The sequence below is a fragment of the Ostrinia nubilalis genome, chromosome 1 (assembly GCF_963855985.1).
Source record: "Ostrinia nubilalis chromosome 1, ilOstNubi1.1, whole genome shotgun sequence".
Taxonomy (NCBI): domain Eukaryota; kingdom Metazoa; phylum Arthropoda; class Insecta; order Lepidoptera; family Crambidae; genus Ostrinia; species Ostrinia nubilalis.
Window position 1 is genome coordinate 8,717,643 of NC_087088.1, and position 15,596 is coordinate 8,733,238.

The 15,596-nt window shown below is 35.1% G+C and overlaps 1 long non-coding RNA gene across 1 annotated transcript; it reads left to right on the forward strand.

Moving 5' to 3' along the window:
• Positions 1-11,563: 11,563 nt before the first annotated feature.
• Positions 11,564-15,396, forward strand: LOC135075539 (uncharacterized). The gene is made up of 3 exons (XR_010258049.1): positions 11,564-12,285; positions 12,463-12,690; positions 14,889-15,396. It is a non-coding gene; the product is annotated as an uncharacterized LOC135075539 (long non-coding RNA).
• The last annotated feature ends 200 nt before the right edge of the window (positions 15,397-15,596 follow it).

The following is a 15,596-nucleotide window of genomic DNA, read 5'->3' on the forward strand; positions in this document are numbered from 1 at the left end:
TCCATCTAGCTTCGCTCTTGCGTTCAAAATTAACAAATTATCTAACAATGTACGTGTTTGAACAAATTTAATCAAACCGCACGTTAGAATCAGAAACTGCCAGTAAGATTTATAAGTAGGTATAACACCAAACCCTTTGAAACATCAACAAAACTTGATGAGTCCGTCAAAGTGGGGGTTAATTCGAAAATCGCTACCGTAACTGGAAAGTTAAAATTAGAAAACTGTCTTGATGATCCAAGACATACCTCCGGGCCAACTTAAACTTCGGACCCTTTGAGAGCCGAAAAGCTGGGCTTATGGTAGCTATAGAAAAATATTACGCTCACCCTTGTCATATCTTTGCATACTATCTGATAATTGGCAGGCCATAAGGTTGATTAGACAAGAGTGCTTATTCTTAATAAGATTTGCAACTAAGTTTAGGAAAATTTAATTTATCTATCAATCAAACCTTAGCTAATTGACTCCTTCGTGGCTTAGGCTACGAAATTAGACGCTCTAGACATTGAGGGTTTGAGTAAAAATCTTATATTTATTACACAAATATTTTTATAGCATTATAGCGTCTATTGTAGAGTTATATTTAACACTCTATACATTTCAAATTAAATTAACGTTCCTAGTAGGAAAGTTTGAACATTAAAGCATAATGAATACATTAGAACGCCGCTTACCGTTATGTTATTGTCTACCTGTAACACACCCCACTCTCCCTATTCTCTAATACATATTCTATTCTACATTTAAACTACTTGCGAAAAGGATTTTCTAGGGTAAAAGTTTAAATAAGTTTAGGGGAAGTTCCCCAAACGCCTTTTACGAGTGCAAAAGGGCAAAGAAGGCAAATGTTTATTCAAAGATTTTATAGATTGTGTTGAGTGAAAGGGAAGACAAAGTTCATAGAGCAATAAAACGGGAAGTGTATATTGTGCGAGTTTATTGGATCGCGGAAATTACAATAAAACTAAACAAATTCAAGGATGATATTGTTACTTTTTGTAGAGATTGAATTGAGATTTGAGAATTTTAAATATTATAAAGATGACACATGCGAAAATTTGGTTTTCGATTAGTTAAGTAGGTACCTACTACCTACATTTATATCTTTAAAAGTACCTACCTTAAATTAGGTATTTCAGGTATTCGATATCTAGCTGGCTTAAATAAGCTATAGACGCGTACTCTCCCGAGTAAAGCTCCAGTGCCTTTACAATTTTCTCATTCATTCATTCATTGGTGCAAGCAAGCATTGCAATCCAATCCCAGGATAGTAAATTTTAGATCGGAATTACTGGCAATACATTGCTCACAAATATTTACAAAAAGATTAAAAAACTATTAAAATTTAAAAACTGTCGAATAAACATCGCCACCAAAAATTTGTTTATCATAAATTATCATCGCTTTCTCGTTCCAAAAAGTTGTCGCGCCGTGATCTAAACACATTTCGACTCCGACACAAATTACATCGGTATAATTTAATCTTCAACAACTTCTGTAATTTTATTTTTCCTTTGAATTAATTTAAAAATTCCTGCCGAGATCCGAGCACAGTTATCGAACTCGGCACGGGAACTTTTAGCACTAGTAATATTAACGAAGTCACTGCGAGAAAATTTGACATTTGAATGAAACTAGCTAGGTACCGCCGATGTTAATTTCCTTCGCGAATATTTGCGACGAAGGTAACTCTATACGCTCTAATCAAAGCTGGTTAGTTGAAATATAGTAAAATGCACAAACTTGATTGAGAAATAATGGGCATATTTTTGAATATTCTAATATCTAATCTGGGGGCACGGCAGTGCCCCCACCAAGTCGAGCAAAAAAGCGGCACGGCCGTACCATCCTTTTCTCGAAGCAATTCAGGCCATTTTCGACCGCCTGTAACTTCGTTGTGGATAAAACTAGAAGGCTGAATTTTCATTAGCTATGCAGGCATTGTAAAGACACGGTATATTTAAAATTTCATTCAATTTGAACCAGTAGTTTAAGAATTATAACGGGTCAAAGTTACTTAATTTTGTCACTCACTGACTGACTCACTGACTCACCGATCATCAAAATTCTAAGGCACTTCTAGCAGACCTAGAAGCTTCAAAGGACATTGTCAGAAACGGCCTTAGATTCCTGGGCACAGCAGTAAAGTATCAAAATTAATCTCTTACTTTTTGAATACATAAATATTAATTAGATTGTAATGGACACTTGAGGATTAGAAAATGAAATAATAAAAGTCTTTTATATGTATTCCATAATACTATGACGACATCCGGACATTTTAGGGCGTGGCTTGCTCCATATCCTATGAAGTTCCATAATTTGTGTCGATAAAATCTATGTAAAATCGGCACAAGGCAATGCCGTACTCCATTGTTAGGAATCCACGTAATAGTGATGTTGACTGCGGTCATCATAGACAATAAGATACCGATCTTGTAAATAAAATAAATCGTCCAAATTGCTACAGTATGACTAGATTTTAATTAAAAGTTAAAAATATATTGCACGATACTACAAGAAGCTATCTAATGTGTCCAACTGGTCTAAAAGGTCATGAATAAAATAAAAATAATTGTGATCATAATACCGATATTGACAATGACAACAATATGGGATCATCTTTAATATATCTGTAACAGTTTCAAAATCCGATGAAAAATCCAATGCCGCTTAAAGTGAGAGAAATGTCTAAAGTTCTAATAGAATTGAAAGTTTTATTCGCTCAAAATGCTTATAACAATAATTGGTAATACATTTCAAATATTAAGTACCTTTATAATGTACTAGCGGCCGCCCGCGACTTCGTCCGCGTGAACCCCGTTTTACCCCCTTAGGGTTGAAGTTTTGAGTTTTTTTAGAGGTTTCCCGGTGATTATTCGAACTTATATCGCCGTAAAAACCATCCTTGGACTTCAACAAACATTTTAAAAAAAGAATTGGTAAAATTGGTCCAGGCGTTGTTGAGTTATGCGCTTACCAACACATTTTGCGATTCATTTTTATATTATAGATTTTGTAGAACCAAAATGATGTCCTCTCAGTTTGGAAAGGGAAAACCCAGGATTGGGGGAGCGCTCCATGCAATTTTCAGAACATTTCATAGGTGGTAGTAAATAATATTTATTTTATTATTAAAATTGAATATTTTGATATTGATAAAATTGAATATACCTTTCGATTCAAATACCGAATATTTTTCAATCGATAAAAATTATCGAGAATTGTTAATAATATTCAATTAAAAGTTGTTCAATCCCTAGTCATGCATAGACTAAGACGGTAACCATGGAGATAGTTAGTTTGGTAAGTCACGTGTTAAATGTCAATAGTGGAAAGTAAACATAGGATTCATGTTATTTATTTACGTGCAAAATGTAAGTAAGTAAATCATAAAAGTGGAACGCCGAGCTATTTCCAAAACCCGTCCAATATTATAATACAATTTGGCTGCGACAACTACAATACAGAACATCTCCCAAATCGATGTGCATACAATATTATAATACAATACTAGTAAGTAAGAGGTTATGATAACAATATTGCTATCAATAAGTTTATAGAATTGGTCCGCCAGGAATAATTGTTCTTACATAAAGATTTGTGTCATTTAGAACCTAGAAAGTATTTTTTCGGCACTGTTGATCTAACGGCGAACAATTTATGGAGAAAGAACATTGTCCTTTGGAATATAAGTAGTGTTTGGTGTATGAATCAAGGAAAAACTAAAATATTTGGGGGCACGGTAGTGCAACCGCCAAGTCGAGTAAAATTTTTCAATTTCGGTCCAGTTTTCTAGATACATGACTGCTGTCTACAAAATACAAAAAGAAATGAGATTTGGGAGCACGGTAGTGCAACCGCCAAGTCGAGTAAAATTTTTCAATTTCGGTCCAGTTTTCTAGATACATAACTGCTGTCTACAAAATACAAAAAGAAATGAGATCCCATCAAAAACAATACTTGTCAAAAAAACCAAGTCTCGCAACTCAATTGTTCTACGGTAAAAAGTTGTGAGATCCATGTAATACCAAGTCCAGGCCAGGAAATCTTTAACGTTTTACATAAATATATTGACTTGGCCATCGCATGAAAACACGTGTAAATAAAATTATTTAGTGCGATGGCCAAGTCAATAATTTATGTAAAACGTTAAAGATTTCCTGGCCTGGACTTGGTATTACATGGATCTCACAACTTTTTACCGTAGAACAATTGAGTTGCGAGACTTGGTTTTTTTGACAAGTATTGTTTTTGATGGGATTACTTTTAACTGTCTGAGCTTGATCGTTGTTAGTAAATGAGATTGGGCTTAGGTAATAGTAATAATGATTAGGTAACCAATTTTACAATTGCAACGTCAAAAGATATTTTTAAGTAAAAAAGTAGTTACAATATAACTTTGCTTGTGTTCTTTTTCTATGTAGTGGTAATGTTTTATGAATTTCAGTAATTGTAAAAGAAATATTTTCCCAGAAACCTGATCTTCTACTACAGAACCTCTTAAAATTCTTTAAAAAATAACCACTTAAACTATATTATTATTTCAGTAAAGTAGGTACCTAGTCCTCTTACTACATCCACTCACTCAGACTTTTTAAGAAACTATAGAATCTTACGCTTTATTCTAATTAAAAGTAAGTACTTAACGAAAAATTGTATTAAAAGTATTACCTTACTTTTACATATTTCAGGGTCTTTCTCGTCGGTACAATAAACAATCGCGCCGCTGTAGCATAACTTATTTACAGTTGCGATTGTCCGATTCGCGTTCGAGACATTGAATACGAGTGGCGTTCGGGACACAAACATAATTTACTTATCTCACACGAGACCAGAAAGTTTGCTCAAACAAATAATATAGGTTTCCATCGGTGGGAGCACCTGGGCGACGCCGCGATCGGTGTGCCCCGGGGGAAATAAAAACTTTCTCGCACGTCTCTTGTCCTAAAGCCTTCTCAGTCTTCGTGCGACACGTTTACCGATTCCTACTTTATAGCTTTGATTCTGAACGATGCGCGTTTACGATATCGATACGTGGAGCGACCTACACTGATAGGACTCGTCGAGTTTATTGGCGGCAACAAATATGAATCTTGAAACAGCTAGCTGACATAGCTAGAGTACATAGAAACAATCACCAAGAATATCAGCGTGTAGCAAAAAACTGTGTCTTACTCAGCTTGTAGAGTAGTCAGTAACAATCAATATTCCTTTATGACTGCAATTACGCAAAACCTTGTGCATAGGTATGCCCTTTCCTCAACAAAATTTGTATCGTTTTTCTGGAAGAAAGCCAGTAATAAAAATTACAAACGACCGCCATACATTTCCAATATTAAACGTTGATGAAGACTCGTTTAGCAATTCCACACGTGCTTAAGAAATTGAAGAAAATATTCCCGACATAAAATATGCTCGAAGTACCGCAGAATTACTCTCGCATAAAGATGGCCGAGTGTTTTACGAGCTTGCCATTCTTCATCTAATCATGTGAAGAAAAATGATGCTGATATAATTTGGTGGCTGCGAATTATATTACCGTTTAAACTCGGCCATTTTCCTCACGTTTGCCGCTCAATTTCACTCGTTATCATGTGTAATGTAGTTAGGAAGCGAGATGTAAAGTACAAAAGTTGGGATCACATTGTTCACGCACTCGTTACGACTTCGAATCGAATTGGTAGCTAGGCGAGTGTTTCGAGCAAATGTGCCCGGAAGGTTGATGAATCTAATTTTTGTGTCAGGGCGCAGCGGCGCGTTCCTTATGAAAATTATGCCCCATTCGAACGGCGGGCGAAGTTGCGAAGTTGAAATAAACTGTCCCGCCGTGACTCGCACGCTGATCGCCGCGGCTCGGCTCGCACTGCTGCGCTAAGTAAATAAAACAATATGAGCACTTTTTATTGCCCTATATTTTCTTTAGACATTATTAAAACTTATGGAAAAACAACTAAGAAACTGTAATGATGTATTTTAGTCGACGTTGATGAAAAGTGAATAATGCCTACTGAATCTAACATTAGCCTGGCATTACCTACCGACTAAGTATAGAACTTGAGGTGGGTTTTTCACACAGTTTTCCATTTAGTAAATATCCCTTTTTATTTATTCTAATCTCATTAAACAAAAGTGCTTCCACTACCTCCTCAATCGCTAGATAGTGAAAATACTGAGTAGCTTTAACATTCAGAGACTTGCGCATAAAGGCTCGCCAAATAGTATCTAAGCTTAGACCTTACAGCAGACTAGTTACAGTGCAAACTAGTCAATGGCGAAGTTGCAATAAGTGCAAGTATTCCGGGCGTGCTTCGATCGCGCTAACGTGGGAACAGTACATTTATTATGTCGAGTCACGGTGCTCATTTGGGTATTAGAGATAAAATTAAAATTTACGCTTTGCCCAAAGCAATTTGTAACCGCCCGCTTTACTTCGCGCGGAAAATAGGCCCTGGTTTATCCGCGTTTTACATTCATTTTCATAAGTGGCTTTCATTCAACGGACGCGGTATAACTGCTAAACTATCGCGGGATCTGACCGAAGTTATTAGCATATGTATGATGCTGTGATGACATTATACATTATACATTTGTGACGTGTAGAGGCTGAGAACTTCCTTAACCTATTGTTCAAAGTTGAAAGCTGCTATAAGATTAAACGAAAGACAAAAGCATATTGAACACAAGGTTAAAATTATCTAAACTGTGTTATATTATTGTATGTACATAGTTTAAATTATAATTAAATACTGATTAAAACTGTTGAGTTTATTAAGTTAATAGCTCCACCTTGTAAACTGATGCTAAGTTATAAGTCCTTTGGTGAAGCCGAATTAAACCCATTTCCCAAACTTGTTTTTGGGTCATATAATAAAGGGTTTCAAAGTATGATACAAATAGTTTTCCTTCTTAGGAAATCTATTAATATGCTAGCTATAAATATCTTTATTTTTCAAGACTTTCTAAATATTAATCTATTGGAATTCTAATTTAGACATTGCAAAACCATAATTGATGACTCTCTGGATATTAAGTCCGAGTCTATTAGTCAAAAGAAATACTAAGACAATTTGTCAATGAGAATTCATTGTTGTTTGGTTTAGTGTAACCCGCTAGTCAGTCTGATAAATGTCCTTTCAGAGAGCGCCGTCAGTCAAATCGCGGTTGCCTGCCCCCAAGATATATTGTGGGCCCAACGCTCGTCCTTGCGGAACCCGACGCCGCGTACTTTAAAATTTACCGTTTTAATGATTTGGCCTGCCTGCCTAGTTACAGTGAAGTGTTGACCCGACGAAATAGGACCTTTACGGCCGCTGACAAAATACAGGCCGAAAAAATGGCCTGACGCACTCGTTAACCTCTTTATTTCGGTGTTAATTTTTCGAAAAGGTTTACTGTAAATATTTGGAGGAGAAAGATATAAGGAACTTGATGCTGGCTGGTTGTCATAGTAGTTTTTGTTAGCTCCTAGATTCTAGATTCTATTCCTTGAAGACAAAGTTTTCATCAATACGTTTCAGACAAATGAAGTCAACTGCAGGACTAAAGCCTTCCCCAAGGATTTACACAGCGATATCATTCTGGTTTTTATTCTCATTTGCGTCACTGGAATCATCACACATTAAAATGATCGAGCTACTTGTACTATTTCCAAAAGCGTAGCTGAATAAAATATGAGCGCACCGAATTGTTCTAATCGAAAATATAATTTCATCAGAATCGATCGCCACATCAAAACAAACAATTCGCTCCGCTGTAAGGGTCCGCGCACACGATCCGTGTAATTATTTCGTTTACGGCATAAAACTATTTGGTTAGTTTGACGTGGGTTACATTTAATTTGGGAATGCTAACAGTTTTGAGAGCGTTTTCGACTTAGGGCGACCGCAGCAAGCATCGCCGCCGACAAGAACCAACAAAGTAATTAAGCACATCAAACGGGCGAAATTGGACCGAGTCAAAGCGCCAGTCACGGGCAACGGCTAGCCACGGTCATGGCTGGCTACAATTATTGTTCTCGCAGCAATGTACGTTTCACATGTTAATTGAAATTTTCAACGGCGTTGTTATGATCTTCTTTTTGAAAGAAAATAAGAAGAGAAGTTGTTATGATAAATGACAATTATAATATTCATAAATTATTGTTATTTTTGTTATGCTAGTTTTCTTGAAAAGTTTTCCAGGATGCAATGATGCCTGACTGGCATGTGTACGTACACGTCAGTAGATAAACGTCAAACTCGTGAATTTTGCACTACATTATAGCGCATAATAAAACATCACAATATTGAGTCACTACCCTTAACCCAGTTTAATTAGTTTTAATCATTTAGTTTAGCTAGTTCATGAGGAAGGTAATCAATGTTATATTTTAGGAGCTGAAATGTATTTGTCCCATAGCAGCAACAATATTCAAAAATAGAAATTTTAGGATGTGAGGAAATTAATCCCTACTTAATACAAGCCTAATACATACCTAATGAATATGAAAACAACCATCTGCATGCATCTAGTTATTAAACCAGGCTATTCAGTGGTTGAATTAAAAGTCAAAAGCTGCACAGCGGTTGCAACACCTAGCCAGCACTAATTGTTCGTAAGAGACCTGTTGCGGTAAACCAGCGGTTTTTCCGTCGCCTTTGTTATCAAATAATGCTAATTGCTAACGGTGTTCCTGCCGAGGCGACCATTGTACAGCTTTAGAATCTTTGCAAGTACACCCTGTAAATTAATGAGAAATATAACGATCATCTAAATCGTTTTACGTAACCTCAATAGAATCTGACACCTCCATGTCCACCGAGAAACACTAATGTTCCTATTAATGTCGCTATTTGTGACCGGTCAGCCATTTTGATATAGATTAGTCAGGAATTATATCCTGCCTTTGTTAGAAAGATCGTCAAGGAGAAATCTATGTAGAGATGAGCTCCACCGGACTGCATGTCTAATTCTTACCTTATTTTTTATTGCTCTGTCATAAAGTTATATACCTACCTGTGCAATTTTTTTTTCAATTAATTAAATGCCAACCAGTTGAGTATGCACGTATTTAAAAAAGGGATCTACTTAGTTTATAGTAAGAAATTATCTTTAATCGACTTTCAATTAAGTTTCTTGAAACGAACCCATAAATGTAACTTTAAAATGTAAACAATAGGCCCACAGAAGTTATAAAGCTGTTTCGTATAGTACCACATAATAAAAATGCTTTTAACACTTTTTGCGAATATTAATCCATTTAATAATCCAATAAAATATTACGAGCATCGCGCACTGTAGGGTAATTCAAGTGCAATCTGTCATTTCAATCTATTCTATTTGTCATTTAGCTTGTTTAATCTGTGCTGAATAAAGTGCACAATATTTAAGCAGGATATGGTTGCACGCGGATTTTTAGAGAGTTAAATCTTTTGGCCAATAGAAAACGTCATAATAGTTATTATATGAACTGGGATTGGTCAATGACTTTTGAAATTAAAATCCGATGGCCTGAAAAAATCGGTTTTCCAACAAACGTCAGTTACGCGCAAGGAGGTTTAGCTATTTATCCATCGAAGTTAATAAGGGAGAAGACATAAGACTAATTTTATTATTTGCCTGCCGCGACCCGGTTTTTACGAACAATGACGATGACGAACGATGAACCAGTAACGAGGAGCACACTTAGCAATGCTTCCAGGTTGCGCCTCGGTATCAATTAAGTAACATTTTCCGTTAAGTTTACTTTATGGCCAACTAAAGGACTTTTGCCGTCTCCATGGACAAACTCGAAGTATGATAACTACAGTCATTGTCAAAATTTTGCACTGCCATTGCCGCTGGATACCATATATCGCTACTATATTCATAGATAATAGACTTTCAGTTAATCGTCAAAATTGACATTGTTTTTTAAATAACAACAAATGGTATGAATTTTTAAATGTGATATTTTTATAAAGGTAAGTCCCCAAAACAACATTTGATAGCCTATTTTCTTTCGTTGGCATCTAAGTTCCTGTTTTCTACATATATGTTACTACTACCTATTGGATAAGTAACTAAGAACTTTGTCGTTTATTCCATGTGAACAAAATCCCTAAAAGCCCATTTGTAATAATATTCTTACTAAACACGGCTGAAAAAGGACTAAACTTCTGAGCTATGAACGTATAATCCAGTAGCATTAAGTAGGTAGGTACGTATAGCGACGTTGGAACTTGATATAGAAGTTAGCTGTTTTATATTTTTTTTCACAGCAGAAATCTTTATCTTTGATCTTAATATCTGATCGTACGTATTGTCTTTTAAAATATTACATTTGCCTAAATAAAAATAACCGACCTGCTGCTTATGTAAATTATAATTATTTATAACCCTACTTACAATGCATAACAATCATAATTAGGTATTATAACCCTACTTAACAATGCATAACAATCATAAGATAGTTTGGCGTATAAGTAGGTAGGTAGGTACTATCTAGGCCGAAGGTGGAAGCGATCGACCCGGAAATATTCTCAACCATCTCAACTATCATAATATGTATTTAGAACAGTCCCTCCTTACCAATGATATTATAGATAATACCATTGCTCCTTACCATCAATGCAATCGAGCAGACAAAGGACATTGATAAAAATCGCCCTAAGATTTTCAAAGACTTAGTATGTACCATAATTTTATGTATATTTTATTTATTTACTTGCAAGTGTCCAAACCTATCGGACAAGTTGCAGTTCGAAAAAATATTTTAAAAGTATTTAAACGAAATCAAAGTCACCGACATATTGACAGAGCAGAGACAGAGATGCGCTTTTTTAATTCGATTTAAGTAAATAATGGTATGATCGATTAGACTAGAGTCTAATCATTAGACCTTTAGACGGGCGCAGATCCGCCGCGCCCGCAGCGCTTCAGTGGATTATTGCATTTTATGTATATTTAATCACATTTATTTACCTACATTTACATATTTACTCTTTTCTTTAAGTGTAGACACTGTTTATGTATAAGTCCACTATTGCATGCCGTGGCAACCTATAATTAAGGCAGCACTTAGATTAAGTTAAATACGTTGTAAATATTGATTGTCTTCCAGTGTATGTCTTGTTGGTTGTCCTATTAAATAAATAAAATAAATATTTATAGCAACACAATGTTTAAAAATAAAATTTTTCAAAAACGATCAATTTAATCGATTATGTCTATTCTAAATGGACATCCCTATTTGTTAGTCAAATTGTCATTCACTCGCATCACCTTTTCTCTCTCACTCACTCTTGCTGTGTTGCTGTCTTGCTTGATCCTTCTTTGTGATTCGTTTGTGTTTTAGCTTTTATTTTCGGAACTTTATTAACTACAAACTTGGCTATTCAAACGGACTCTGATTGATTGCAATAACGACATACTCAGCCTGGGATTTACTGTTTTTGTGTGGCTCGGCCAAGGCTCGGCTGGTGGTTCTATGGTGTTAGAAAATGAGCAACTTAATTATACACAACAATGGGCAGCACCTCGATCGGTAAGTACCTACATTTTGCTCTGCAATCTTATGAATAAGTACTAGCCTTGCCAAACTTCTGAATTGCCATTCTCATGGCGGGTTGTCTTGAAATGAATGTTCCGCTATTATCTGTGGTTCAACCCTGGACAGTGTGGACAGCCAGGCCCGATTCGATTGTAAGAAACTAGTCGATGGTACAGCGCAATGGAGGCATGAGCGAAACAACAATTATGTTGACAATCCAGCTGGTTTTGGTGTAAATCTAAGGAATTATTTACTTTGACACTATCTCCCTGCTCTCAATGAAAGCTTGTTTTGTTTTGTTTTGTTTTTTGGAACTAAGACTACTAGATTATTATTTTTTGTAACTGAGTTTGTAACACGTCATAATTAATTATTATAACAACAATGCTTATTTACTAAAGCTGTTTAACCCTACCCTCTGACCCAAAATTCTACTAACAGCACATAATATTGAATTATCATTTTTTTTATGGTTTGCGGCTCAATTTATTCAACGCACAGGAGTATGTGTGGCATGGCATGCAATGAATCTATTTATTTTTACAGGTTACAGCCACAACAGCTCATGATCTTATATGCACAACATGTTGGACCCAAGCCCAAGATACAACACAAATGCATCTACTTCAAATCTTAGCAGAAAATGTGTGCTTTGCAGTAGAACACTAGAGCCTAGAACACGTTCACATCAGCTCATGTCCCTGAGAACTAACACTCAACATCATATTAACATCAGGAACATAATTGTGGAACGACTAACTCCATTAGAGGTAATGCACGCTAAAGTCCTTATTTAATAAAATGTTATTGGCTATACAATCAGTCTAATTCTTGTAAAGTTATTGGTTTCTGTAAATTAATACTAAAATAAAATAATTTAAGTGCGGGACATTAAAAAACTGATAATTTTTTTAAACTTATTTCTAATTATTATTATTTTTAAACAGGTTACTGCAAATGACTACATCTGTGGGGCTTGTCACTCATTATTGCAAAGAGATACCACACCTACTTCACAAGACTCTCCAGATATGCCAACCGGTGCCCCGGTAGGTCACCAACAAGTTTGTGTTGGATGTGGTTGTTCATTATTGCGAACTTGAAGTCATTGTTTGGATACAGAGAATAATCAAGATATATTAAACATTGTTCGAAATTGGATTCAACCCAGAGAGGTAAGAGCCCTGCCAGTTTTATAATACATAAAAATAATTATGCCGGTTTATTATAATAATAAAAAAGGTTTTTTCCGAATCAGCCTTCCCATCCTTCAACTCCTTCCATTGCTTTCAATCTGCCACTACTCTCATCCATACAGGTTATACAGGGTGGAAACGATAAGTGATCTCACTCGATTATTTCTAAACTACACAAGATATCGAAAAACTGGTTACTCATCCTGAAAGTGCTTCACGAGCTCTTTCTAACGGTATCAGTAAATAGTTACAGAATTAACTGGATCTATCCGAAAATTCAATGTTTTCAGCCTCCATACTAAATGTATGCCAGCCACACAATATTAAAAGTGTTATAGATCACTTATCGTTTCCACCCTGTATAATACAAATAGACTTATATTATTAAAATATTGCAATATTATTAGGGTAGACCGGGTACAATAGTACCACGGGTCAATAGTACCATCGGCGATATTTCTTCATACAAGCGACGTTAGATTGTGTGTATAGCGTCAGAATATGCGCTTTTTGTGTTTCCATCCGCTCACCAGTCGGCGGCGCTTGCGCTGAAAAACGAAGGTGTACAGGAAGGATTTTTGTTTTTTGCCCAGCCGCAGTAAGTTTTTATGTCAAATATATGAGCCCATAAGTTGCCTAATATGCTATTTGTTACCAAAGTATTGTTGTCAATAGTTTATCCAGGCTCTAAACTTTGTATCGACAGCGAATTATTGGCATTCACTGTGAAAATGACTGAATTTTAGGTGAAGTTCTCTTGACTACCTACTTGGAACAAATGTACCAGTCTCCATGGGGTCAATTGTAGCGGTACAATCAACCCCGTGGTACAATTAACCCCCGGAACCTTATTTTATACTTAATATTTTAAATTGGTTTTAAAGTACCTATACTTAACTATAATAAAATAAGTTATTATAAAACATTCACGTGGTTATTTTACATTTTTACAATTATATTTTTATAATTATAGGCATACCTAGACCTACCTACTGAAAAAATTGTTAATGTGTTTTATTAAATAAGTAGGTAGATGTCGATAAAAAGGTGATATAAGTACCTAAATGCCTACTTAAAATATTTTAATATGGTTTCTAAAACCCTTCTGAATATGTACATTTTAGCTTAATTCAGTAAGTAACTAAGTATTTGAACGTTTTGTTTTAGATGCCTCGACGTAGAGTCAAAAGTACTGATCACGGATCAACGGATCTATTCCTTTATGAACAGGCTTATGAAAATTTTTTAAAAGGGCGAAGCATTAGTAGTTATAAATAAATCAGGGTCAATTGTACCAGGGGTCAATTGTACCCTCATACAAAAATAGATTTTTAAGTTTTGATTATTCTATCATTGTTTTTATGCTTATTGTTGTTTCAGGAGCAATATCCGAGCCAAATAAATGACATATTATGTAGAAACAGTTAGCTTTTTCGTTTTTATGGAAGAAAAGTTATTGTTTTGTTTTTAAACTTTAGTGTTGATTTTTCATACTTGTTCCTAAATTATTTTCGATCTCAATTAATAAAGAATGATGATTGTAGGAGATTAAGAGTACAGAATACCAATAAAGGTGATGATTAGATAAACATAACGACTTTTATAGCCTCATATATTATTGGTACAATTGACCCGTTGTAGGGGTCAATTGTAACATGAGACATCGTACAGTTCAAACTCGTTTTTCATTAAGTATTCGAAAGAATAGTTCAACTCTGCATGCTTAAATTTGTAGCTTAGGAGTCTAGTTTTTACAGTATACCAACAGAATAAGTTATATTTCATTAGATTTCTCAATATTGAACAATTTCCAAAAAATGGTACTATTGTCCCCGGTCTACCCTACTTACATAATATTAAACATAATTTTTACTATTATAAAGCCAGTTAAAAATTCCCTGAGCCAAATAAACTCAGTAAAGTTTTATTTATACTTCCTGCATAACAACAGACTACTCTTTTAAACTACCACTATTCTCACTCTCAATCCTCGTTCCTCATTCATCCCTTTCGTTTCCTCCATAGACCAATCATTCCTCATCATTCAGCGTTCAAATCATAAATTATCTTTCATCACTCATCTTACTATTCCGTTACACACAAAAGTCGTTAATCCTATATAAATATTGCTCTTCTTATTGTTTAACTGTGAATCTGATGTTTTATTTTATTTTCAGATTCGTCCTTCAGATCTTCTTTGCCATAGATACTATCAGAGAGCACGAATTACTACAGTTGGTGCTTATTTAATGAAGCTGAGGACCGGTGATTCAGATGACAGAATAGCTACATTACTTGGCATTTCAAGGAGTACTCTTACAAAATATGTAATGAAAGCACGCAGTATGATGGAGGAACATTTCTTACCAGCACATTTAGGGTTACAACATATTAGTAGAGAGGAAGTAGCCCAAAGAAACCTTTATGTTCCAGTCTCTTTTCGGGAAGCCAGGAAACGATTTACCACAAAGAAAGGCTATTGTCATCATGGATGGTACATACATACATTTATGTGCAAAAAAGTAGCAATTATGCATACCAAAAAAAAAACTTATTCCCTATACAAATATCGGAATCTCGTTAAACCATTTATGGTACTTTGTTGTGATGGCGACATCATTGATGTATTGGGCCCATATTTAATAGAAAATGTAGAACATGACCATTAATAAATAATAAGTACCTACATACGTATTTTCATTTATACCTACATAACTGCCTACTTACCCTTGGGTCGGAATAAAGATATTTTTGGATTTAAATGTAAGTAAAATATATTAACTTCTTTTTAAAAAATGTTTGGCTTTTCCGTAGGCATTCCTATTTTTCCAATACGCAAAGTTCTATTTGCTGCTATTCATACGGTTTGACAAAGGGGTTCTTTA